The 25,799-nt window shown below is 32.7% G+C and overlaps 1 long non-coding RNA gene across 1 annotated transcript; it reads left to right on the plus strand.

The window, feature by feature from the left end:
- Positions 1–22,823: 22,823 nt before the first annotated feature.
- LOC113764457 lies at positions 22,824–25,423 on the plus strand. The gene is made up of 3 exons (XR_003467620.1): positions 22,824–23,063; positions 23,162–23,248; positions 25,117–25,423. It is a non-coding gene; the product is annotated as an uncharacterized LOC113764457 (long non-coding RNA).
- Positions 25,424–25,799: the final 376 nt, after the last annotated feature.

A 25,799-nucleotide genomic window follows, 5' to 3' on the forward strand; every position in this document is an offset into this window, starting at 1 on the left:
AGCACTTTCTTAGGTGTTCTTAATTGCTAAGAGCATTGGATACAAGGGGCATTCGTCATGTCAATCGCCACATCATAGACAACCTAAAATTTGAATTAAGATGTCCCTTGTTCACTCCTGGTAAGATCCTTAATGTGTTGTTGTAGCCTTTGCTAATTTTGTTGCATACTGCTAGGACCAAGAGAGGTTGACTGAACATGAAATGTGAGTTAAGTGTTCCTGAACATTTCGGGATTGTTATGATGTTAGTGTTTCTTCTTCTTGCTCTCTAATTAAATGGTGACATGTGCATATTTCTTAGCCTTTGGTTTCTATTTTTCAAAATTTCTTCTTTTCTATTCTTTTATGAATTTATTTTTGTTAATAATGTATTTTTCTGGTTTTGCAGGTGCAAATGATGAAGATTTTGTCTGCTCAATACTCCTATTAAGTTTCTTCTTCCAGGTGAAATAGATTTTAATATTTCAAGAAGATGAAGTTCTCAATTCTTGTGATTTAATGATAATTAGCTCTTGCCTTCTAGGCTGCCTACAAGTTTATGTTATTGGATTTATTTCCTATATTGAAAAAGCAGTAAATTTTTTGCTTCTTTCATAGATGTATGCTTACTATTGTTTTGAGTACGTGGTGGAATTTTAATATTTTTTTATTGTGTCCTATCTGCTATAATTCAGATAAAAGATCGTGTCCTTAATTTTATGTTTCTCAGATATGAATGGAATCTTTCGGATTTGAGTTTGGACTAGAGGCTGGCCTTTTTTTAATCAAACTGGATTTTTTTGCTGGTTTTAGTAAAATTTTCTATATTATTTTCCTTTTGTTTCAATACATATTGCTAAAATCTAATTGGAGTTCAAATTCTCCTTTAGAATTTTCACTCCAGAAAATTACATATAGTTTATTTGATGATACTATTAACATGTTTACAATTACTAGAATGTCATTGAACTGTGTATTTTCAACTTGAAACTACAGCATTCCTGTTGGCCCAGCTTGTTCCTCTTTTTCCTCTCCCCTTTCCCGCCCCCAATAAAAAATTCCCCTGCACGCCTCTTTTATTTTGTGATATGCTATAAGAAGTCTAATTCCAGATCATATTCCTAGACAAAATATTATTGAAGGTAGTGGGGCTTTAGGCGTTGATTCTTTGTCTTTGTGTATAAGTAGGTCTTGGTGTGTGTTCTTCCCTTTCTAATGCTTGCACGGTAATTTGGATTTCTCAGTCAGATTTGTTGGTGATAAAGTAAATTATTACCTGCGTCGTATAGATGATCATTGTTTTTTGTTTTCTATATCCTTCACCTGCATTGGTAGTTTGGTTCGTACATGGCTGAATGGTTGAGGTTGTCAAACTTTTATACGATTAGTTTCTATTAAATGAAAGTTTTTTTTATTGACAAAAGATGCGAAAGTACTAATGCTCTTAGTCACTGAAGTCACTATGCAGTCTCTCATAGCAAACAAGGAAGATTTTATTTGATGAATATATGGAGCTGAAGCCTTTTGGTAGAAGAAAACTTTTTAAATTTGTGAGGGATGCTTTGAAATTCAAAGCAATTAGAATACATTTATTTTAGTCTTTTGCTGTTTTTTTTAGATGCATTATTGATTATTCGTTTGTATTTTTATAATTGTCTTTTAGGATCCCCTTGTATTCTAGCTGTATTCTTTTTCTCCTCTAGTTAGCTATGGAGTTATGGCTATACTCTACCCACTTGTACGTTGCAGCTATTCTTCTCACTATTTCTTGATCAATATGTCTTCCTATCGGTGCACAAGCAGTATTTTATTAACAGTTTCTTTTTTCTCCTTTTTGTTTGGGTACTTTCTTTTCATTGATGTTTTACCTTGTGATCAAGAGATTTTTATTTTTACTGCCTGGTGTTGAAATTGAAACTATATAGTTTTGGGGGAAAATGATATTAGTGCTTAAATATATATATATATATATATATGAAAATTGAGAAAGATTGGTCAATTCATCATGCATATTTTGTTATGCCACCTTCATCTCGCACAATTCATCATGCATATTTTGTTATGCCACCTTCATCTCGCACAAGTGTTCAATAAAATGTCCAAACAAACCATGCAAGACTGCCCTCTTGAGTTTTACAAGCATTTGTAATTTGGAACTTCTTTGTGAATTTAACCGAGGGTTGTAATATAGTTTGTTGGTGAGTTTGTAGACCTTGCCTCCAATTGAGAAAAGCGTGGCATGGGTGGTTTTAGAATGAGATGTAATTTCCAAAACTGTTCCAAAATTATGTAGTTATTATTATTTTAGAATCATTGTTCCAGTTTGCAGTTGTATTATTTCATGATGTTGCCTGAACAGGCATGATTACACAAGGTTGAGAATATTTGGTAGCATTTGCAAATATTTTTTCACCTTCTGATGTACAGTAATTTTCCTTTTGCATTTGCACGCTGGGCAGAAATGGGGAATAATATGAAATCCTACTACGCATTTCTGGGCACGTCTGATTACACCGCGCATCGCGCGGTGTTCTCCTCCTAGTTAACATATATAGTAAATGTGTGAATGCCATTCCCTCAAATTGAACTCAATTGCTGACGTGGCACTCTTCCATTGGTCAATTGGTGGTAGTCCTCCAATTGATTTCAATTTGATGAGTTGTCGTCCTCTGATTCGTCGATTGGTGGTAGTCCTCCCAATTGCACATGAAAATGGTGATGTGGCGAGTTTTGATTGGATGGGAGGTGGTAGTTTTCTAATTGCATGCAGAATTGTGCTAAAATTTAGCCTTTTTTTCCCTTTCCCAACAATAAATTGTGTTAAAAAAAAATTGGTATCCCAATTATTCACAATTATCAACGTTTTTTTTTGGTTGCCAAATAAATCACAATTATTAATTATTATTTTTTATTTATTGTAATAATTGCTTATGTTATGCTCTAATTGTATTAATTATTATTATGTTATCTTTTTTGTAATTGCTTTTGTTATGCTCCAATTGTAAAAAATTTACTCTTTATTTGATTTTTTTCCAACGACAACCTAGCTAATCTCATTGAAAAAAATTGGTGCTCTTTATTTTTGTTTTTTTGGAATGAGAGGGGAAGACATTCAACTATTATTATCAAATTTTCACGATAATCTTTATTTAGTATTAATTCTACGTAAACAATCAACAATGTGGCGCCCTTCCATTAGTGTCATTTATTATTTGGTCACGCCACACACCATGTTTAATTATAGATTCCCCACTATTATTTGTTATAATTATTTATTTATTTACTTTTTATTTGGGTTCCATTTTTCGGTTACCCAATAAATCACATTTAATTACCAAAATTTTACAATTCATTGTTAATAACTAATTAATAGTGTTATTTTTTTACCTAACAAATCACATTTAATTAATAACTTTTTTGCAATTATTAACAAAAATTTTGGCTTCTTTTTTGTGTTTGCCCCAAAAAACACATTTAATTACAATTTTTTTTTCAAATTTTATAAAAAATGTCCTCTTTTATTTTGGGTTGCCCAACAAATCAAGTTTAATTATCAATTTTTTGAAATTAATTTTTAATTAATTAAGTAATAATTTCGCAATTTTATTATCTGACAAATCACATTTAATTATCAGCCTTTTATAATTATTAATATTGTTTTGGTTACCCAACAAATCGCATTTAATTGTCAATTATGTGTAGTTATTAGCCAAAATTTAGCCTCTTTTTTTTGGTTGCCAATCAAATCACATTTGGTTGTCCTTTTTAACAATTAATTGATAATTAATTAATTAATATTGTTACTTTTTTGTTGCCTAACAAATCACAATTAATTACCAATTTGTTGCAATTAATTGTTAGTTAATTAATCTACCTTGCTCCACCTTGAGAAAAACGCTTCCCATTAGTCTTGTGTGATCTATGACTTCTGATTGATTTTGATTTATGACTTCTGGAACAGGAGTTTTATATTTAAAAGTTGAGGTGTTTTCTAAAGGAAAGTTAATTTCAGTTGATTCATAATTAGAATGTCTCGGTGGTAGCCAAGAATAATTTGAATTAGGTCTTTCTCTTAATGACGAAAATCTTATTAAAGTTTTACCATCAGATTTTTCTATAATATCTTCTACCTCAGTTTGTTCTATGTTTCTGGCTATTTGTGGATTTTGTATTTCAAATTCATTAGGTATAGTAATTTCATTCCATTTTAATCTCTTTGGAGTATAAGTTGTAGGTCTATCGGCATCTACTTGTAATAAAGTTGTTTCTTCTTTAAGAGTTGGAGTCATTATATATTTAGGATTTAAATGTGAGGATAAAGGCCTATAGTATATTCTATATATTACTGCAAAATTCTTTGTGTTTTTTTCAAATTCATTTCCTTGTAGATGAATATCTAATACGACTGAATTCAAAATATGTGGGTCTGTTAGGTCTATTGAAAAATTTGGAGCACAGTTAAAATATATGGGTCCATTGCAAACATTTGTTTGAATCATAGAAAGTAAAGAAGTTTTATATCGTTTGAGTCTAGTGTCTCTTAATGCTAAATATATTGGTGCATCTACTCCTAGATGGAATAAGGGTTTTACTGCAATTTGTATTAGTCCTATATGAATATATCGATATCCTTTACTTAAATATTTTTGAATTGTACTATGATTTAGTAATGGAATAGATTGATATTCTTCTTGAATAGATATTGTTTCTTCATGTGTTTTAACTGATAAAGCTGTTTTGAAATCTAACGGGCCTATTCTATAAATATGTTCTATTTTTTCTTCTGGAATGGTCCAATCTGAATTATTAACAGGCATATGATATTCATGACTTTGTACTATATTATCTTGCTTTGAATTAGATCCTATTTTTAACTGTCTAAGAAATGCAGCCATGTTTTATATTTGATTAAAGTTTTACCTAATCAGGAACAACTGAGCACTATGCCGGGAACATCCTACCCTGGACTTACCAACGGTCTAACAAGGCATCAAAGTCTTACCAATGATTTCAGTAAAAGTTTAATAAAATATGTAAACATAAATGCATGAATTAGCCAAATCAAAATAGAAACGTAATTCAAATAAAGTAATAGTAGTTCAAAATCTTAAATATGCATTTGCATGTGTAAATATGTGGCTCTGATACCACTTCTACCCAAGTTACTTTCTATTGAAATGTTCATAGAAATTTGATGTAAAATTGGACTTACAATATTAGAGTAGCCTTTGATAACGGAAGCTTGCAGACAATTGAACCTTGAATTTCCTTATTAAAATATTTGGAACAAAGGTAGTGGAATACAAGAGTGGTTGAAATGATAAGGGATGAGGATTACAAAGATGATTTTTGTACTGATTTTTTCGCCGATGCTTCTTCTTCTGATGTTAAATCTATTTATAGAGCTCTTCGAGCTTGCATTTCATCTTCATTTGAATTTCATTTGCTTTTTCTTTGAAATGTGGCCGACACCTTTATTCAAAAGTCATTTGGGTCTTGTCCGCATGGTCCTTCAAAAGGATCGAAAGTAGATTCGGATGATCCTGCTGACTCCTCAATTTTGTCGGTTTCTTCATTCTTATCCTGTTTTTGTAGATAGTCCAAATATTCTTTGAGCATCTTTGGGTCCTGCATCATTTTTTTCATCAAAAAGTCGTTTGTAATGGTTTCGGATACCATATTGACAACTTTTTCTTTTTCTTTCTTTATTGGAGTGGTTGGCATAGTTGTTGAAGTGGTTGGCAAAGTTGTTGTAGTGGTTGGCAAAGTTGTTGGAGTAGGTGATTGATTCGTCCATTTGAGTTTGTCCCCTGTGGTTAAGAATCTTATCACGTTTGTTTGGTCTCCAAACTGTTGATTAAATCATGTCCACCATTTAATCTTGAATTCTCTGACTAATGACATTGGAAGAGGTTTTTCTAATTCTTGATGAATTTTGAAACTCCAGCAAAATATCCATGGTACTTTGAACTCCATGTGAACAATTCACAGAAAAAGAAGACAATCAAATAAATAAAATAAGAAGAAAAAAATTTATAATAAAGATTGGAAAATAATAAGTACTAGAAATTATTATCCAAGACCTAGTCCTCCAGATATTCAATATGAAGAAAGACCAAAATTTCGTACTACTAAATATGATGGAGATTCAATTTATAAATGGAATATAGATGGTAAAGCAGAATATGAAGTATTAAATAATTTGCAAAAAATGGGAATGGCTAGATTAGCTTATAAGATAAAAAATATTCAAGAAAGAAATATTGCAACGTTATTAGTTTTAGGATTTACTGGACAATTAAAAAATTGGTGGGATAATGCTTTAACACTTCAAGATAAATTATCAATATTAGATCACACACATGAAATTGAAGATGATCAAGGAAATATTCAAATACAATCAGATGCTGCAGAATTTCTAATAGTAACAATAGTAATGTATTTTATAGGAAATCCAAAAGAAGAATTAAATTCTAATAAAACATTTTTAACAAATTTAAGATGTCCAACATTATCAGACTTTAGATGGTATAAAGATATGTTTTTAACCAATGTATTAAGACGACCAGATTGCAATGCTTCATTTTGGAAAGAAAGATTCATAACTGGATTACCAAGCTTATTTTCACAAAGAATAATAGATAATTTACAAAAGGAAATGGGAACAGATGTAATCTCATTTGAAAATATTACTTTTGGACAATTATTTGCTTTTGTGAAAAAAGAAGGATTAATGTTATGTTCAGAATTAAGATTGCAAATAAAATATGGTTCTAAAACAAAAAAAGTAGGATCATTTTGTGATGTCAAATTGGAATTATATGTATATTTTGAAACCAACACTCCTTGCCTTCATGGAGGTGTTCTCCGAAAATATTTATCATATCAGTGCCTCTTATTATTTTTTGCATGACAAATTTTTGATCATTTTTGAAAAATTAGTAAATATTAAATGTTAATATAATAAGTAAAATACAATTTGAATGATTACCTAATCATCAATAAAAAACATTTTGATGCATCCTGAATGTTGAACCACCCAAAATATGATCGTATCAATCTAAACAATCTAACCTGTATATTTCATGTACATTTATGAAGTTCCAGATAAATCAAGAGAGTATATTGAATATTTGTAAATTTTTAATAACATAATGGTTAATTGTTTGAATACTATAATTGACACAGACAATAAAATAAAATGCACAGGTTACAAATAAGCATGAAAATGTCATTCATCTACAATACATAAAATATAAAAGCGATATACTATAAATTTTTATTTCAAAGTTGTGACGACCCCATTTTTTCTTAGGGCGAATTCTAAGGTTTAGGCTAGCCGCCTGCCTAACTCTCGTTAGGACTCACTACGAGCCAAGTTTATAACTTATTACTACCCAACCAACAACTTACTAATATATAGAATAAGTCATTTCTTTCAAAAGTCATTCATTAACTATACCATAATATTCCAAAAATACATCAAGCGTCCCAAATTACAACTATCAGGAGATTACTTAAATCATTTACATACATAGTTAGACCAAAATATAGTCAAGGCCAGCGTCTTCAAAATTCTCTCCACTTCAAAAACCTGATAAGGAAATCAAATTTAAAGGGCTGAGTTAACACTCAGTGAGATCAAGAAAAGCAGGCAAGCAAACGAGTACAACTAGCATTAATAATATGTAAATCAGGAAGGCCAGCCATAATCTTTTACGTAAATCACAAGAGAAAACAAAAGCACAATCAATAAAGGATATAGGAGTTCTCAGGAGCTAAATCCACAATTCATGCTACACCGATACTTTTGAACCACGATTTTCCACATATTGACACTCTGTCAACCAAGTAAGTAACAAGTCCATAGAACCACACTTTTCAGCAATTTTCGTCCACCGTTACAACCCCTGCCGGGCCTGCACGTCAAATAAAATGTTATATTATTCGAGTATATCCAAGCAAGTCAAGTACGCGAGCCCAAGGTTCATCAAACTCCTCAATCAACCCCTTGCTAGCTCGAGTTGAATGGCTAACCATTGGGTTTTGGGGCCCTCAAGATCAAGTATAAGTTGATGAGATTGTTTTCAAATCGACGCCAAATTAAGTACAAGCACAAGTATAATTGTCAAGTACGAGCAAATAAATTATCAAATCAAGCAGAATAGAACGAGTGAGATAAAGTATACACTAGTCTCGACAAGTTTAATTCACACAATCAACAAGTATCATCAAGAAGTAATCCAAGTAGAGTGCAATAAGAAATGCATTTGGCACTTACCAAAGCCAAAAGCAAACGAGCAAGCAGGTCCTTTACTGTTCCGCGCCGGGATTCCTTTCAAAATTCTCTTGGACACTTGAACCAATATCAACCAACCATCATTAAATGCAAACTATCTTTAGCCAAATCCCCCCTTTAAACCATCACTCACGTACACCCTAAGTTACTTAGCACACAAGGAAGAAAAATTCATTTGCTTAATCAACTAAGACAATACATCAAGAGAGGTCTAAATCCTTCGAAAATCACCATTCAAAACAAGGGGTTAAAGTCACAAGAGATCTTGTATCCATCCATGAAATCAAACTTAAAACAGACTAACAATTTCAAAGGAAAGTTGGAAGTTCTTAAAAGAACGTTTTTGTTTTAAACTAGAAATTCAGCTTTGCGCGACACTGTTTGAAAAATCATATCTTGAGTTTCATGAGACCAAAAGTCGAAAACTTTATACCGTTGGAAACTAAATTCAAAACGCTACAATTGTCTTGAAGATACTTTTGTAAGAGTCAATCCACAAGTAGGTCAAATTTTGGCCTCAAATTACAACTTTACCAAGTTTAAGAGCAAATCAGGTTTGAATTTCAGTCATTTTTATGAAATTCCTGGCGCTTGTAAAAATTGAGTAAAAATTTGAAACTTACAAAGTTTAAAGAATTCTATCTCTAGTTTCAAACGCCATAAACAGAACTTAATTTGGATTTTTTTACACCAAAATATCAAGATTTTTCTAAAATAGTCAACCACACTTGCGAAAATTTTTCAGAAAAATAGGGCAGTGTGAACTTCCCTTTCTTGACTTCTTAAGTCCAAAATTTTTGATCAACCTACTCACACATTCATAGTTTAACATCTAACAAAGATTATTGAGCTAGATTTCACCCCAAAATTTCAAAAATCAAGGCTGGAAACCAGCTGATTAGATCGGCCAACATACAGGGAAAATTTTCAGAATTTTGTCCTTCAACAAATCACATCCAAAATTCATCCAATACATGAGATTTCCACAATAAACACTAACCAACATATATCAAGTCTTTAAGCATCAAAATATACCATAGATGCCATCACAAAATATGAAAGATCCTCAAGTCATCTAACCTAAATTTTTAGGGTTCAAGAGACCCTTTCATAGCAACTAACATCTACTACTAATACTTACATGGAATCAAAGATCAAGTAGAGTGGAGTTAAATACCTTTCCAAGCTTCTTCAACCCTAGCTAAGTCCAAACTTTGCACCACCAAATCCACCAAGAATCACTACAAGACAAGACCTTTCTTCAAACTTGGACAACTTCCAAAGGTATGAAGATTTTTTGGGAGATTTTGGAGCAAGATTTTGTAGTTGGAAAAGGAGTTTTTCTTCCCCTCCTTTTATAGCCTCAAGGTCAACCAAGTGAGAGAGAAAAGAATAGAAGATAAACGCTTGGACGATGATTTGAAATGAAGTGAAGGTTGGCACTTTTAGTTTTTCTCTTGTTTCTTACTCTTAAATACTAATCTCTCAAGATAGTTTCTCTTACTCCACTAATACGCACTCTTACTAGTCTGAGGTTAACTCCTCAATTCATCAATTAATCGCGTCGGTGTGACTTTTGCAAGATTTTTTTTACGCGATCAATAAAGATATAATTTAAGTAAAGTTCATGCTAAAATGATAAAATTAAACAACATGCCAATGCAAATAATTTAAAATAGGTGAAATTAAGACAAAAAGTACGAGTTCTCACAAAAGTGATGTCTATGATTTATCAAAAATTGGCAAAAAATCTCTTGATATGTAATATTTTTGCTGAATCCCATGGATCATTACCTCTATTAATAATAAATATTTTCAACCCAAATGACAAAGTAGCATGGAAAAGAGCAACATAAAATTGGCTATGAGAAAACAAAGGTCCAAAAAGGTAAATGCCAACATTTATAGCATTCCACATCAACCGAAATAAGAGAAGAGAAATAGTATATAACGTCCAACCCATTGGATTACTGATAATTTTGTGTTAACCATTTTGATCATATGGTTTCAATTGAAAAAGATATTGGGCTAACTCGACGGGTGCAAGGCATTACAAATGGTATAAGAGCGAATCTCGTGTGATCTCTGCATGGAGTGAGTTTAGGGCCAAGTATTGTGGTTCTGACCTCATGAAGAAGTGCAAAAAATCAAGTGTTGTGCAAGGTTAAACGCCACGTTCGACGGGAACTACCTCTAGAACCCATACGAGCCAATTATAGAATTCATGCATGACTAAGTGATCAGTTGGATTGTAACAGGGCTTTGTGAAGATGCAAAGGTCTAAATGTGGGGAGAGTATAGTGTCCTACGTCGGCCGGAGCAAGCGAAGAGAAATAGTATATAACGTCCGGCCCATCAGGTTACTGATAATTTTGGGTTAACATTTTGAACCCTTAGTTTTAGTTTAAAATTTTTGTAATTCAACATTATCAACACGAATTTGAGGGTTTTCCATATCATTGTTGATATGAAATTGTAAATTGTTTGTCATGCTTTTTTAGTGGCATTTCCATATACCAAAGGAGTTGCTTATTTCAGAGTGCATTACTATAATATAGTACATGTCTCACAAATTTTTTGTAGATACCTATGTAGATGCTTCAATTAAAATTTCATTTCACTCATTATCATTGTATAAAAGATCAAGTACGACATATGTTGTCTTGAAAGTTAGATGTATAAGTCCATCAATAGTTCTGATATATTGAAAAGTTTGAACTCTACGAACTTTACGAAGTAACACTCATAAATAGTAATATTCACTAAAGTGAGAATATGCGTATGGTAGTCTTTGATACGAACCTACTATGAATGGCTTGAACTCGTATCCCACATAGCCCCAAATCTAAATAAAGAACCAAGTTGGAGTTGCGAACACTCTTGACCCTTCTAATCCATATAGTTGTGAACCTATTGAACTTAATTTCAATCCACAACTAAACAAAAAAGCGAACCAAGGTTATTGGTAGAAGAAGCCACAACCAATTTTGGTTTATTGGTTAATAAGTCGATGAACACTCAAGAACAAATCTCAAGTATTCAAGTGAAGATCTCTTGGACAAGAGAATTGCAAAACACAAGTTTTTGGCTGAAAATTTTTTATCAATAATTTGAAAAATAACGTGACTAAAGGCTATATTTATAGCCTCTTACAAGAAACAAGAAACCTACTCAATTTTGAAAATAGATTGCTACTTTCTTAAAAACCCTAATCGGCTCTAATCTTGGTCAATATGACCTGAATCTTATTTTCTAATTCAAATAACTAACTTAACTCTTAAAATAATTTCTAATGAATGACTAACAAGCTGGAACTCAAACTAAACAAACGACACAAAAGAATTAAACTTGAAATTGGTTCGGTTCTTCATTAATCATGCAACCCAATTACACTTCAACTTTCTTCACTTGTGTCAATGACTTGAATAAGCATAACAATTATTGAATCTTCATGCTCATGACCTCGAGTGCCACTAGTATCTCCCACTTGAGCTTGTACTTCACGATCTATGCCTTGGAATGACTTTCTAAGTTTCTTAGTGCGCACCCTCGTCATTGGGCAGCTTGGAACAACTTGAGCATCACTTAAACTTGAGGCCTTCAACCCTTGAGGAGTTTGAACAGCCATGGATCCATCATCATTCCCTTCCTCTTGAAGACAATTTGTCCCCAAATCAAGCTCGTCATCTGCAAGATAATGATTCAAGTCAGCAACATTAAAAGTAACATGCACATCATACTCACTTGGAAGGTCAAGTTTTTATGTATTATCATTGATCCGCTCCACGACTTGGAATGGTCCATCTCCCTGGGTAAGAGTTTATTATGCCTTTACATAGGAAACTGCTCCTTGCGCATGTAAATCCACACCCAATCCCCAAGTTCAAAAACCATCTTACAACAGCCCTTGTTTGCACTTTGCATATTTTGGAGAGTGCATTTCTCAATGTTAACTCTTATCTTTTAGTGCAAGTCACAAACATACTCAACTCATTTCAAACCATCCATATTAACTCTCTCTAATATAGGCAAATAAGACAAGTTTAAGGTGTGAGAAGGTTAAATCCATAAACAACTTCAAATGGTGAGTATTGTGTAGGGCTATACATAGTGCGATTGTATGTAAATTTGACAAACGGTGAGTATTGTTTAGTGCTATGCATAGTGCGATTGTATGCAAATTTGACATGTGGCAAACAATTCTACCAAATTTTAAGTTTCTTTTGAATGATTGCACGTAACAACGTAAAGAGTGTCCTATTAACTACTTCAGTTTGCCCGTCAGTTTGTGGATGACTAAAAGTAGAAAATAAAAGTTTAGTTCCAAATTTACTCCACAATAATTTTCAAAAATAACTAAGGAAATTAACATCTTTATCTGAAACAATGGTAGGTGGCATCCCATGCAATCTAACAATTTCTCTCAAGAACAAATATGTTACATGTTTAGCATCATCTATTTTATAACAAGGGATAAAATGTGTCATTTTAGAATATTAACAATGACATAAACTGAATCATGACCATACCTAGTCCTAAGTAAACCAAGTACAAAATCCATTGAAAGATCAGTCCATGAATACCAGGAATAGATAATGGAGCATAAAGTCCATAGGGATTTACCTTTGATTTGACATGATGACAAATTACACACTTTTGAAGAAATCATTCCATATCACCCCTCATCTTGGTTCAATAGAATTGGTCTTGTAGTATAGGCAAAGTCTTACCAAAGTCTTGGAGTATAGACAAAGTGTCCCATAAGACATCCACCATATGCTTCCCTAATAAGTAATTCATGCAACGAACAAGTTGGAATGTACAATTTGTCCATGAAAAATAAGAATGCTTGGGATAGGTAATAATTCTCATGGCCTTGCCATGGTAGTACAAGAAATGGCTCCAAAATCGGGATCATTAGTATAGTGCTCTTTAATTAACTCAAAATCAATCAATTTAGCATCAAAAGTAGTGATTAAAGTGTATCTTCATGACAATGCATTTGCCACGACATTGCTCTTCCCGAGTTTATACTTGATTACGAAGGGAAAGCTATCAATGAATGCTATCCATCTTGCATGTTGCTTGCTCAACTTATTTTGAGACTTGAGGTATTTAAGCGACTCATGATCAATATATAAAACAAACTCCTTAAGGCTTAGGTAGTGCTGCCAAATTTGCAAAACTCTAACCAATGCATAAAGCTCCTTATCATAGGTGGAGTAGTTCAAAGAAACACCATTAAGCTTTTCACTAAAGTAAGCTATCGGTTTCCCTTCTTGAAGCAACACCGCTTCGACACCTATACCAGAAGCATCACACTCAACTTCAAAAGTCTTATCAAAATTTGGCAAACTAAATACAAGTGCATGTGTGAGCTTGTGTTTAAATAATTAAAACGACTTAGTTTGTTTATTTTCCCAATGAAAGGCTTGGTTCTTCTTGGTGATTGAAGTATGTGGTGCAGCAATTGTACTAAAATCTTTGACAAAACGATGATAAAAACTAGGCAAAACATGAAAACTCCTTATTTCACTAATAGAAGTAGGGATAGGCCATTCAAAGATTGCTTTCACTTTGTCTTGATCAACATGTATACCCTGCGGACTTACAACATATCTTAAGAACATAATTTGATCAGTGCAGAAAGTACACTTTTTGAGGTAAGCATACAATTGTTCCTTTCGAAGAACCTCTAGGACAGCTTGTACATGCATGACATGCTCCTCTAAACTCTTACTATAAATGAGTATATCATCAAAATAAACAATTACAAATTTACCTAAGAATGCACGTCAGACATGATTTATTAGACGCATGAATGTGTTAGGTGCATTGTTAACCCAAAAGGCATAACTAACCAATTCATACAAACTATGTTGTATCTTAAATACAGTTTTCCATTCATTTCCTTCTTTCATCCTTATTTGATGATATCCACTTTTAAAATCAATTTTAGTAAAAATCACAGCACCATGCAGTTCATTAAGCATATCGTCAAGTCTAGGAATAGAATGACAATATTTTACTATTATAGCATTAATGGCACGATAATTGGTGCACATTCTCCATGTTCCATCTTTCTATGGCACAAGTATTATTGGGACCGCACAAGGACTTAGATTTTCACACACCCAACCCTTACTCAAAAGCTCCTCCACTTGGCGCTGCATCTCTTTGATTTCTTTGGGATTGGTCATATAAGGTGGCTTATTAGGTAAGGATACTCCAAGAATGAGATCAATTTGATACTCAATTTCTCTTATTGGATGTAAACCACTAGATATTTCCTCGAAAAAAATATTTTGATATTCCTACAAAAGGTTAGAAATAGAACTAGGTAAGAAAACATCAAATTGGTTAGTCTCAAGAACCTCTTTACAAAGAAGAAATAAGAGAGGTTGAATAGAAAACAAGGCTTTCCTCAGAACTTTGGCTTTTGCAAACTTTTGTTTTCCCTCGGAGATAAATCTAACCCTACACAAGTGAATGAAAGAAGGAAACGACACTTGTGCCCACTGCATCATGAAACCATCCTCTATTCGTTCACAATCCTATCGCATTGACGGTCTAAACTTTGACACCATTCCCATCAGCTTTTCCACAGCAATGAATTCTTTTTTCTTTTTTTCTTCAGCTTGAGACTGTGGTAAGTCTGGTATTGGTTTTTGAGGTGATGGTGGAGTCAAGGAAACAATCCAACGTGTAAAGGGTAGAGGCCGAACAAACACTACAAATCTGTATTCTCGTGCTTTTTGAGGAAGGCAGGTCCGATCAGTCCTTTGAACATTAGCATCTCGCCTGAGCGTCTATAGACCAAGAGTGCCAGCGCGGGTAACGCCATAGACAAGCAACAAGCTCTAGAGTCATCTGAGGCAATGGAAGGTAAAAATAAAATTTCGAGAACGAAATTTTCTTAAGGGGGAAAGAGTATGAGTACCCGAAAATTATTTTAAATTTTCTCCTATTTTTGAAAAATTAATTTATATTTTCTTTTCATTTTACTTTATTTGCTTATTTGCTAGCCCTAATTGATAGTGATTTTAAAGGTTAAGTTAAGATTTTTCTCTTTTCCTTTTATATTATAGTGCATGTTAAGTTTCGTAGTACACTAAGGTAGTTGACCGACTAGTAAGATATATATATTATATTTGGTGGACAAGAACGGGTGTGGTATTAGAGGAAATATATGCTTAGAAGTGTTAAGAGTGTATTAGAGGAATAAACAAGTAATTAGAGGCTAAGAGAGCAAAGGGATAGAAATGGAATTGGATCTTGACACTTGTCAACCATCAAACCAAGACTTTCTTCCATCTTTATCTTCCAATTGACCACAATTTCTTTCATTTTCCTCCATGATGGCCGAACCATAAGGGAGAGAAAAAAGACAAAAATTCTTTCAAGTTCCATCTTGCTTTCTTGCTCAATCCATGAGAGATTCAAATACCAACCCAAATCTACACCGAATAATCTTAAGTTAAACTTGGAGGTGAGCTTTTGGTGGAGTGATTTGAGGAAGAAAACTCTTGAGTTGCTTGTCATATTGGGATTTTGAGGTAAAATTCCTAGATAACATCTCTTTTTACTTGTTTTTTGAAATTTATGCAAGATATATTATGATTGAAGTTAAAGGAAGCATGTTTATGGTAAATTCATGGTTTTGCTAGGGTTTGGTGAAGTTGTTGCTAGGGTTTAGTTAATTTTAAGCTTTAATGTTCAATTTTTAGTTTTGAGATGAATTTTCAGCTTTGATAAGAGATGCTCTAGCTTTGATATGAAATTTTAAACTTTGATATGTGAATTTTAGTCTTTGTGTGCAATTTCTAACTTTGAGAGGCAAAATTCCTAGCCTTGATGTAATTACTTGAAACTTTGTATATGTGGAGTTGTGATGGATTTTCTTGTCAAGAACATATGTTATAAGCCTCATGACATGTTAGTTATAAGATATAGTGCATTTACCATGGAATTTAAGTAAGAAAGTTGGAAGTTTTGTTGGAGATTTTGCTGAAAAATTTCTGTTATGGCTGGCTGAGAGGGAGAGAAGGAATTTCAGCTTTCTTTTCAGAAATTTTGTGGTGATTTTGATATACTCTTGTTCAAGACATTTGTTAAAACCTTGCTCTTCATATGTATATTGATTTTGATCCAAAATCAAAGAGGTTTAAAAGGGGAAAGACTTAGTTTTTCAAACTGTTTGCTTGCTGGAAATTTTCGCAGGAGGGTCTGCGCAGATTTCGGAAATTGACTATAACTTGGTATAGGAAAGTTAGAATTGAGTTTTGTTTGTTGCGTTTGAAACTAGACTTATAACTCTTTTAATAGAGTAAAATTCATGGTTTGGTTCACTTTCTATAAAATACCAGAAAATTTTCAAAGTGAGCTGAAAATCCAAGAATGTCCTGTTTTGGCACTCAGTTGAGCAGTGAATTGAGGTTGAGATTTGACTAATTTATGGACTGAATTTTATGAAAGTGTCTTCTAAAGAGTTGTTTTGAGAATGTTTTCTAACGGTATAAAATTTATGATTTTTAGACTTACGAAACTGAGTTATGACTTTTCAAAAAACATTACAAAAATTGGGATTTTTCTTATGAAATGACAAACAAAACTTGGAAGGGTCTTGGAAACATTTTCTGGTTTTTAAATCTAACTTTCTCAATTACTTGCACTCCATTGCATACTTGGATCATGGATTTATTATGTATATGAGTTTTCTTTTGACTTGAATAAGAAAACTCCTGCCACGTTTTGACGTACAAATGGAGCACTTTTGAATCTTCCCTTGAATATTATCTTAGTAGTTAAGTGAAGAGAGTTTCTCTCTTAATTTGACAAAAAATTGAGCATGCTTGAGTGAAGGGTTAAGGGGAAATTGTTTGGCCTTGGTTCAACGATTATAGGTAATCATTGATTGTGTATGTCTCAGGTATTCAAGAGAAATTCGAGGGAAACCCCGAGGAGAACTTGTGAAAGTTTTCTCTTGTCTTACTTACTTGACTATTGGTGAGTGTTTCTTGTATGTTTGTGCAATAAGTGACTATGTAAATATCTATGAGTGATTGCTTGAATGTTAAATGCTTTCCAATGATTGTTAAATGGATTTTCAATAGGCGAGTGTGTACTTTATCGCACTTGACCTAAGTGAACGTGAAATTTTCAATGATCAAATGATTGAATGTTACTTGTGCATGAATGTAAGCCTTTGGTTGAACTGGGCCCCTGCCTTTCATTGGCAATCAACTCGAGCCAGAAGCGAACTCGGTCGGGCGACTGGTGACCCTGGGACAATATTTGGTATATTCAAGTATGACCATGAAGTCTGGTGGAGAACTGGCCAATGAATGAAACGAAATGAATGAAATGACTGACTGAATGAAATGAACACTGAAAGAGTTTTTATTGTTAAATGTTTTCAAATGTAGTGGAATAAGGGAAATGGTCGGAGATTGAATGACTGAATGAATGAATAGCTCCAAGTGAGCACGTATTCTTCCAATAATTGAATATTTGTTTCTTGAATGACTGCATTATTACTGTGCAAAGTGTGAAAAGTGTTAAATGTGATACTTCTATGTTTTATCTACTTAACTGCTGGTTTGAGAACCTCGCTGAGCTTTTAACTCATTCCTTTAGTTTTGTTATCCTTATAGGAATGAAGGCCGGAGCAAGTAGGCATGAACTAGGGTGTATAATTTTCATGTATTCGCATTTTTATAGATGGAATGTATTTTGGAGATTTGGTACTGTAATCCTATACTTCACTTTTGGGTTGTAAATCAAGTTGAAATTCTTGGTTGAATAGAACTTTTATGTCAATTTAGAGGTGTGACAGACTATTCCAAGATTATTAGTGAGTGACTCCTGGTGAGAGTTGGGCAAGCGGTCCGCCAAACCCTTGGGTACGCCTTGAGCAGAAATGGGGTTGTCACAAAGGATATTCATGTTTACATTTTTTTATTTTGAAGAATAGCTAGAAGGAATTGACTTGTAAGCTCTTGACAATGTTTTTTCACTTGTTGTTGCTGAAATATATAGTCATAGCTTTTTATAGACATCTGAAATGTGTTTCCAATAATAAAAAAAATAGAGCTATTCCGTATTGAATTCGCATCAGGTCCGTATTTGTGTCCACATTGAGTCTGCATGGCCAACTTCTATTTCCTACTTTCCATGCAACCGGATGTCTACTTGGTATAAGTTATGTGTCCGCATTGAGTCCGATTGCATTTTCATTAATTCTACTCATTTTCTATCATTACATTTAAGTAAAAACATTAATACACTTCATTAGTTGTTTGTTAATCATAAAAATAAGTGTATTAAAGACCATAGGGTCTTCAAGAATGTATAGTTGATTAATATCAACTCCAACTCTCTAACTATTGGACATTTCTACAGCTAAGTTGTTTCTAATAGTGACCCATTCATCAATTGATGTAATAGTTGTTATATACTCTATTTCTCTATTATTCTTGTCACTTTCATCATCCTTGCTCTCCAGTTGCTTACATGGCATTTGTTCTTATAGATCATAAGTCATGAACAATCAAATTTTTGTTATGATAGGTCTTTAGTTGTGACCAGATCTGGTCGTGGCTTGCTACCAAAGGGGAAGAAGGGAAGGGGGAGGAGAGAGAAGAAGGAAGAAGATGAGAGAAGAAAGAGGATGAGTGAGGAAGGAAATGGAGAGAAAGTAAGAGAAAACAAGAGAGGGGGAAGGAGTGATAGCGGTAGAGGAGGAAGAAGGGTAAGTGGAGCTGGGTGGTGGTATGTGATGGGTAACGGTAGTGGGTAGTGGGTGGAAGAAAAGAGAGGTATAAGGTTTACTTTTGTTAGGTGTATTTGAAATATATGTATTTGGAGTGTTTTTGAGGATATATTTTGGAGTGTGTTACTGTAAACTCCAAAAATAAAAAACTTCTTTTTCATATATTCTCTAAACCATATAGAGTCCTAGTAATTATATTCTTAAGAAAACGTACAAAGTACCTAAATGCATCTTATAAATTTGCAAATACCAAATATCAAATAACAAATATACTATATACTAGGTTTGGGAAAAAGAGTACACTAAAATTAAAAACTCTAAAAATTATAAATAAATAATTTTATCATCAAAACTTTGAATGATCAAAATGAGAAAATTAATAGAAATAAATAAACATACCTTTTGTTTGGCAAGTGTGGGTTAGATGATACTAAAATCACCAAGTGTCTTGAGCAAATATTGGAACTGTACTACCTATGGGGACTTAACAAAGTTTAATTGGTCTTGGGGTGGAAAAAGGAAATAGTATCAGCCCGTCCTTTTTTTTCAATTCTCTTTCTTGTTTTCTATATTTTTCAAGTGATCTGCTTAAGAGAAGGAAAAAGAAAAGAAACAATTCAACTGCACCTATTATTGCCTTTTTCTTCTTTAATCTTCACGCAGTTACAATTCTTGTTATACCCTCTTTCGTTTTCATTATTAGAGCCAACTCTACCCTATTTTCTCTCTTTGCTTCCCTCTCAACTCCACTCAAGTTTCCCTTGGCACTTCCTTTATGATTGAGACAATAAAGGAAAAGGGCTTCTCTTTCTTTTTTATAAAAACTAGCGACTTTTCATCTCTCAAAAAACTAAGTCTTTTGGTTCCAAAAGGACTAAATTATGACTCTTGATTCAACTTGGAGAATGTCAATGAGGTTCACAAATATCTAGTCTTGGTGACTTGACTCAGTAACTAATCAATCACCAATTTGGGTGGGGGTTTCATACCGACCTCTCTTGTTCTAGTTATGACTCGCTGGAATCATCTCAAAATTGGTTGAGATGGCAAACCTTGCCTATGGGTGTGCAAATTAAGGAAAAAAAAAATTTGAGTTGCTTTCTTAAAACCAATGGAAGTTATTAGAAGTTTTTTTATTGCAAAAACAAACGAAAGAAGTCATGCTTTTTTATGTGCAAACAAAAGAAAAAGGAATTGGAAATTGAAACGGTAAAAGTTGTTAGAAATTACTTAATTTTGGTAGTTATATTTAGTAAATCTTTACTTTTATGAGGGTAAAATTGAAAAAAAATAAAGGGTTAATGGCAATTTGTACCCGTCAAACTATTAATTTTCATGTTTTACTACCTCAAACATTGCATTTTTTGCACTTCATTTCAATCACCTGTTATGTGGCAATTAAAGGCATGAGATGGCAAATTTACCCTTTCAATATTTTGATCTACTTTTGAAAGTACCCATCAAAATTGTGTCATTTTGTCGAAGCTTCATTTGCTTTCCCATCAACCCTACTCTTGTCATCTCACCATATCGACTTTTTGGATAAATAACAAGGTTTTCTTTTCTCTTTTGAGGCTTCCATATGAAATTTCTCTAAATTTTGAGGAATAAAGAAGATAAAGTAGGAAGATCACAACATTATTCACCAAAAGAAGCATAGTGATAGGAAGAGGATAGATGCAAACTTAAGAGAGAAGAAAATTGCATAATTTTGGAGTTGTTACAGAATCTTTGGATAGGTATTAGGAAAAAAATAGATAATCGCGTGAATATATTGATCTACTATGTTTGTTTGAGGTATGACAGTGGATCTACCCTTTTAAAGTATGGTTATTTGTAGAAACTTTCAAAAATATGAAACAAATGTCTTTATGGCTACATATGGTCCAAAAGCAAATCATTGCTTTTATAGTTATCATACCTAATTAAATAAGATTTTGTTACGAGAAACTACTCCACGCTTAAACTGCAAATCAAGGGTATAGAATCTAAATTTCTACTATTGCATAAAGAAGCTATTTTTGTTATCTAGAATAATAAGAGATTTAGAGAACCATATTTTTGAATTTTGGCTAAACTTCTGTACATACATAGATAAATAAGATTTAATATAATATGTATCATCTCCAATTAGAGGAAAACTAGAAGTACCTTAGGCGCCAATTCATTGAAGGGTAATTTTAGCCTCTTATATAAATCTTAAGGTGCAAATGGTCTTTTCACTAATGAAGTGCCAACAAAATTACACAATTATCAATCGAAGTTCAGACAATTGAATTAAAGTGCGAAAAATTGAATGTTAGCGTGTAAAGTGCTAAGCCCGCATAGTTGAGAGTGCAAAATGCAATTAATCCAAAAATATAACACAAGACTAAAAGGAATTTTAATACCAAACCCATGCCTCATGCATTGTATATTGAAAGATATATTTCCTTCGGGAAAAATGCACTTTTCATCCCTAATGTTTAAGGTGCTAACCAATTTCATCCCTAAAATTTCAAGCAAAACACATTTCATCCTTGTAATTTTATGCTTTTGTTTAATTTCATCCTTAAAGTTTTATGCAAACACATTTCATCGCAATAGTTTCCTAAATTTGGCTATTTGAGGACAATTGGTAGATTGTCAAGCAATTTGAATGGGATAGCGTCACTTGACCACGACATGCCCATTAGTTAAAAAAAAAAAATGGATCAACCAAAAATTCAAAAATCTTTTCTTAATTCACTTTCTCATTTAGTACAAAAAAGACTAAGGAATTTTTAACTACCATTATTCTCTTATTAATCACAATCGAACAAGAAAATCCAAAGAAAATGAAGTCAGTGGAAAATAAACAACCCCACTATAGCCAATTCAAGAAAAATGTCAAACAAATGCATTACAACTAATTGGAGAAAAATATTAATGCGAAAGAATAAATGGTTTGGATTGTGATTTTTTTGCAAAATTTTGTTTTGTTGCATCATATACATGTTTTTCAATCTTCTATTTATTTTTCAATCTATTTATTTTGTCTCAAATACATCATATCACAATTTAAAGGAAAAAAAAAAGAGATAGTCTCCTATCCAAAAACACTGGTTGTTATTTCTATAAATTAATCAATAATTGAATTAAGTATTAATAATAAAATTATTAATCGGACATGTGATGATATTATGTCTAAATTGGTTAACAATCATTTAATTGTCCTTAATTGATAGGAATTATAAAACTATGAGCATGAAATGTGTTCAACATAAACTTTAGGGGCAAAATTAGTGAAAATTAAAAAATTATGAGGATGAAATGTGTTTTGCACAAAACTTTAAGGATGAAATTGGTTAACACCTTAAATATTGAGGATGAAAAGTGCATTTTCCCTATTTCCTTATTCTACAATTAATCTCTTTAATTTTCAAAATACAAATACTATCATCATGAAAACAGTATATATTCAAAGACTTTATATCATTTTTATGAAAAAAAACATATACATACCAAAGTAATGCAATTCTTAAAAGCTTATTGAATTATCAAATAAAATAATAGTGTTTTATGTTATACTATATAAACTATATTTGCAAAGTGTGTAAATTAAAATTGAATCTTCTATAAATGTATGTATCTCTTTACAATATTTAAAATCTAAAAGTAGATTATTTATAAGTTTTAAATAAATAAATAAATAAATAAATATATGTATATGTGTGTGTGTATGTGTATGTATTTGTGTTTATATTATTTTAATGACATATAGATTCAATCACCTATTTACCGGTTGAACCGATGATCCATCCACCCGGTGCCAAGTCGGGATTATAACTACGGTGCACCTGCAATCTGTGGCCAAACCTCCGCTGGAGAAATCACCGAGCATTAAACCCTAATTCTCCCCTCCCTCTCCAAAGGAAAAAAATGATCAGACAGAGGTTAGGATGGTTTGCTTTTGGTTTCACTGCGGCCTCTGCGACAATCGGCGTCTTTGTCTACAAAGACCTTCAGGCCCATCGCAACGCTCACTTTTCCCAAGTAAAAGAACCCAAAAAAAAAAAAAAAATTTTCGATTTTTATATATTTGTGAAATTTCAGAGTTATATATATTTTTCTTGATACTTTTGGTGTAACAGGCTAACGAGGAATACAATGTCCTTAATACGAGAGTTACTAATCTGGAACGGGTTTGCCTGAATAATCCCAAATCTAATGTCCAATCGGTACGCAATGGAAATTTTAATTTGCTGGCTGCAATTGTTATTTAGTTTGTGTTTATTCTGGTTAGATTTTATTTTTAGTGTTATTATAATTTTATGTATTATACTTTTAGGGTTATCATGTAGATTATGTACTTGTTTGGTCCCTGGTTTTAATTGATTGAGATACAATTTGTAGTTTCTGTTATATGGCATCAAAGGATTTGTATTATTGAGTTCAGTTGCTTTAGGAGTTTTGGCTAGGTTAAGCTGGTTTGTTAGTATCTAAGGTAAAAAGGTAGAATTTCTGATTCGAATCCGTTTAGATTTTTTTATTGGTTTTTTTAGGAATTTTTTTCTGTATTACCCTTTTGGGTAATGCGAACAGCAGTAGTGGTCAGTAAATGCGTTGGGAGTAATGGATAAATAAGTTTCTGAATCCACATTCCCAGCTGTAGTTTTATTGGTCCTGTCCACTACTGTTGCTTCACACTTTCGCGTGCACCATCCCCTGCACAATGACATGATTCAGAAACAAAGAAGAGGTTGAATCTGAATCTTGTTTGGATATGCAGCATGGCAGCATAAGATCAACATTAGTCTTTTGGACTTTGTTATTATGATAGTGCTTTGTGTCTATTGTCATCTAAGAATGTGGAACTTTTAGAAGCAATTGTTGTTCATTTATTATTAGGTTTTGATTGAAATTTAAGTACCAAAAGTTGTATCTTTCTGTTACTCAATGTCATGAAATCTTTGTTGTACTTCTTGAAGGAGACTGCCATTAATGTTTGTTTAGAAAAAGTATTCTTCGTTAGTCCTTGACAGATTTTGAACATTCCATTGTTTAGCAACAGGTTCCACATGTCTCACACTTTTGTGTCAAGTATTTTAACCCTGAAACGTCACAAAGGATTCATCAATTATGGCCTATTAGAATCAAGGGACTAACTTATGGTCTAAGTCATTCATTGACGAAAAGATTGTTTATTGCATTATACTTGTTTCTACATTTAATTTTCCTTCATCCAAGTTTTTTGTCCAAATTTCTTCTTACAGTATTTAAACTTTTCAATTTCCTGACAATATAGCTTAAGAAAGAAAGGTTCCTAAAACCAAATAATTAAATGAATGAATGTAGTGCAAGGAAGGTTCTTTTTAACCAAAAAGGTCCTGTAGGGACTTTTGATCGGCAGGCACAACACTGTTTTGGTTTTATTGTTTCTCCTTTTGAGTGGTGCAGTTATAATAGGAGAAGTGTTGCAACTCTGCAATATCTGTCTTTTGTTGTTTATTCATCAAAATTTGACCTCATTAGACAAGTAGTTGCAAGTGAAATTGCATCCCAAAACATATCTAGAGGAAAGTGATGGTTTGAAGTCCAATTTCACTTGTCATATTATATGGACCAAGTATCAGAGTTTGCCCTTTCCTAATCCTTATGGAGATGGAAGAGAAGGAATTAGAAGACAAAACTGAGTGAGAGAGAAAAGAACAAACAGTTAACTTCAATACTTAAGAATTGACAGATTTTCTTTCTGCTATTATTTCTATTTTTTGTTTTGTAAGCCAAATAAGGATTAGAAGATATTAAAACATTGGATCGTCTATTTTCTCCAAGCATTTTCTTAGGAGATTTAAACTTATGTTGCTGCCTTGTCTTTAATTTTTCTTCTACAGGATTGAGATTTAGATCTTAAGTCTACCTCTTTTGTATTTAAGAGCAAACTTACATCTTTGTGATTTTAAATTACTCTAAATAATCTTGACGAACAAGATAGGTTTGGTTTATTTTGCTTATTTTGGTAAGAAAAGATCATAGATTGTATTGCTGCTTCAATGGCCATGCAGTTGTTGCTTACAGCTTTTGCACCTTTTATCCCCCTTTGCAGGGTGGTAGTGATTTGAAATAATTACGTGGAGTGCTGTTTTATTGGGACTTCAACTCATCATAGATTTTGAGTGTCGACAATTGCAAGGTTATATTGTTCTGGAATTTTTTTCTGGCCATCCTGGGTTCATTGTACATTATGGCCTTATGCTGTTTTGGTATTTTCAGCAATTATTGGATTTAAAAAGTATAATTTCTAATCTGTTTACAGTTACTCTATTTCTGGGAATTATATGATTCTGATTTGACACTGAAAGATAGGTGCATATTTTGGAATAACATTAGTGTATATGGAGGCTCTCTCTCTCTCTCCCTCTCTCCCTCTTCACTGTCTGTCTGTTTCTCTCTGTTATTTCATTTATTTTTCTTTGAATGTGGAATTTTTGTTGGCTACTTGGTGCTTTTAATAGATTTAGTGATTGACTGTTTTTGTGGGCAATGATGTTTTATATACCTTGAATGCACTATAAAGTTCCTCATGTAATTTAGTGAGCAGCCTAAAAATTGAAATCTATCATCTATTCTGTATCCCTACGTCGATTTGAATATATTGTTGTTGATGCAATATAAAGTCTTTTGGTTAGTTTTTTGAGCTTGACAAATTTCTTTTGTAGTCCTTTTGGATTTAAGAATTTGGGCACAATTGATTTACTATCTTTAGCATAGAACGCTTCTAAGTTTCAT

Source organism: Coffea eugenioides, chromosome 3 (assembly GCF_003713205.1).
Source record: "Coffea eugenioides isolate CCC68of chromosome 3, Ceug_1.0, whole genome shotgun sequence".
In the NCBI taxonomy this organism is placed as follows: Eukaryota; Viridiplantae; Streptophyta; class Magnoliopsida; order Gentianales; family Rubiaceae; genus Coffea; species Coffea eugenioides.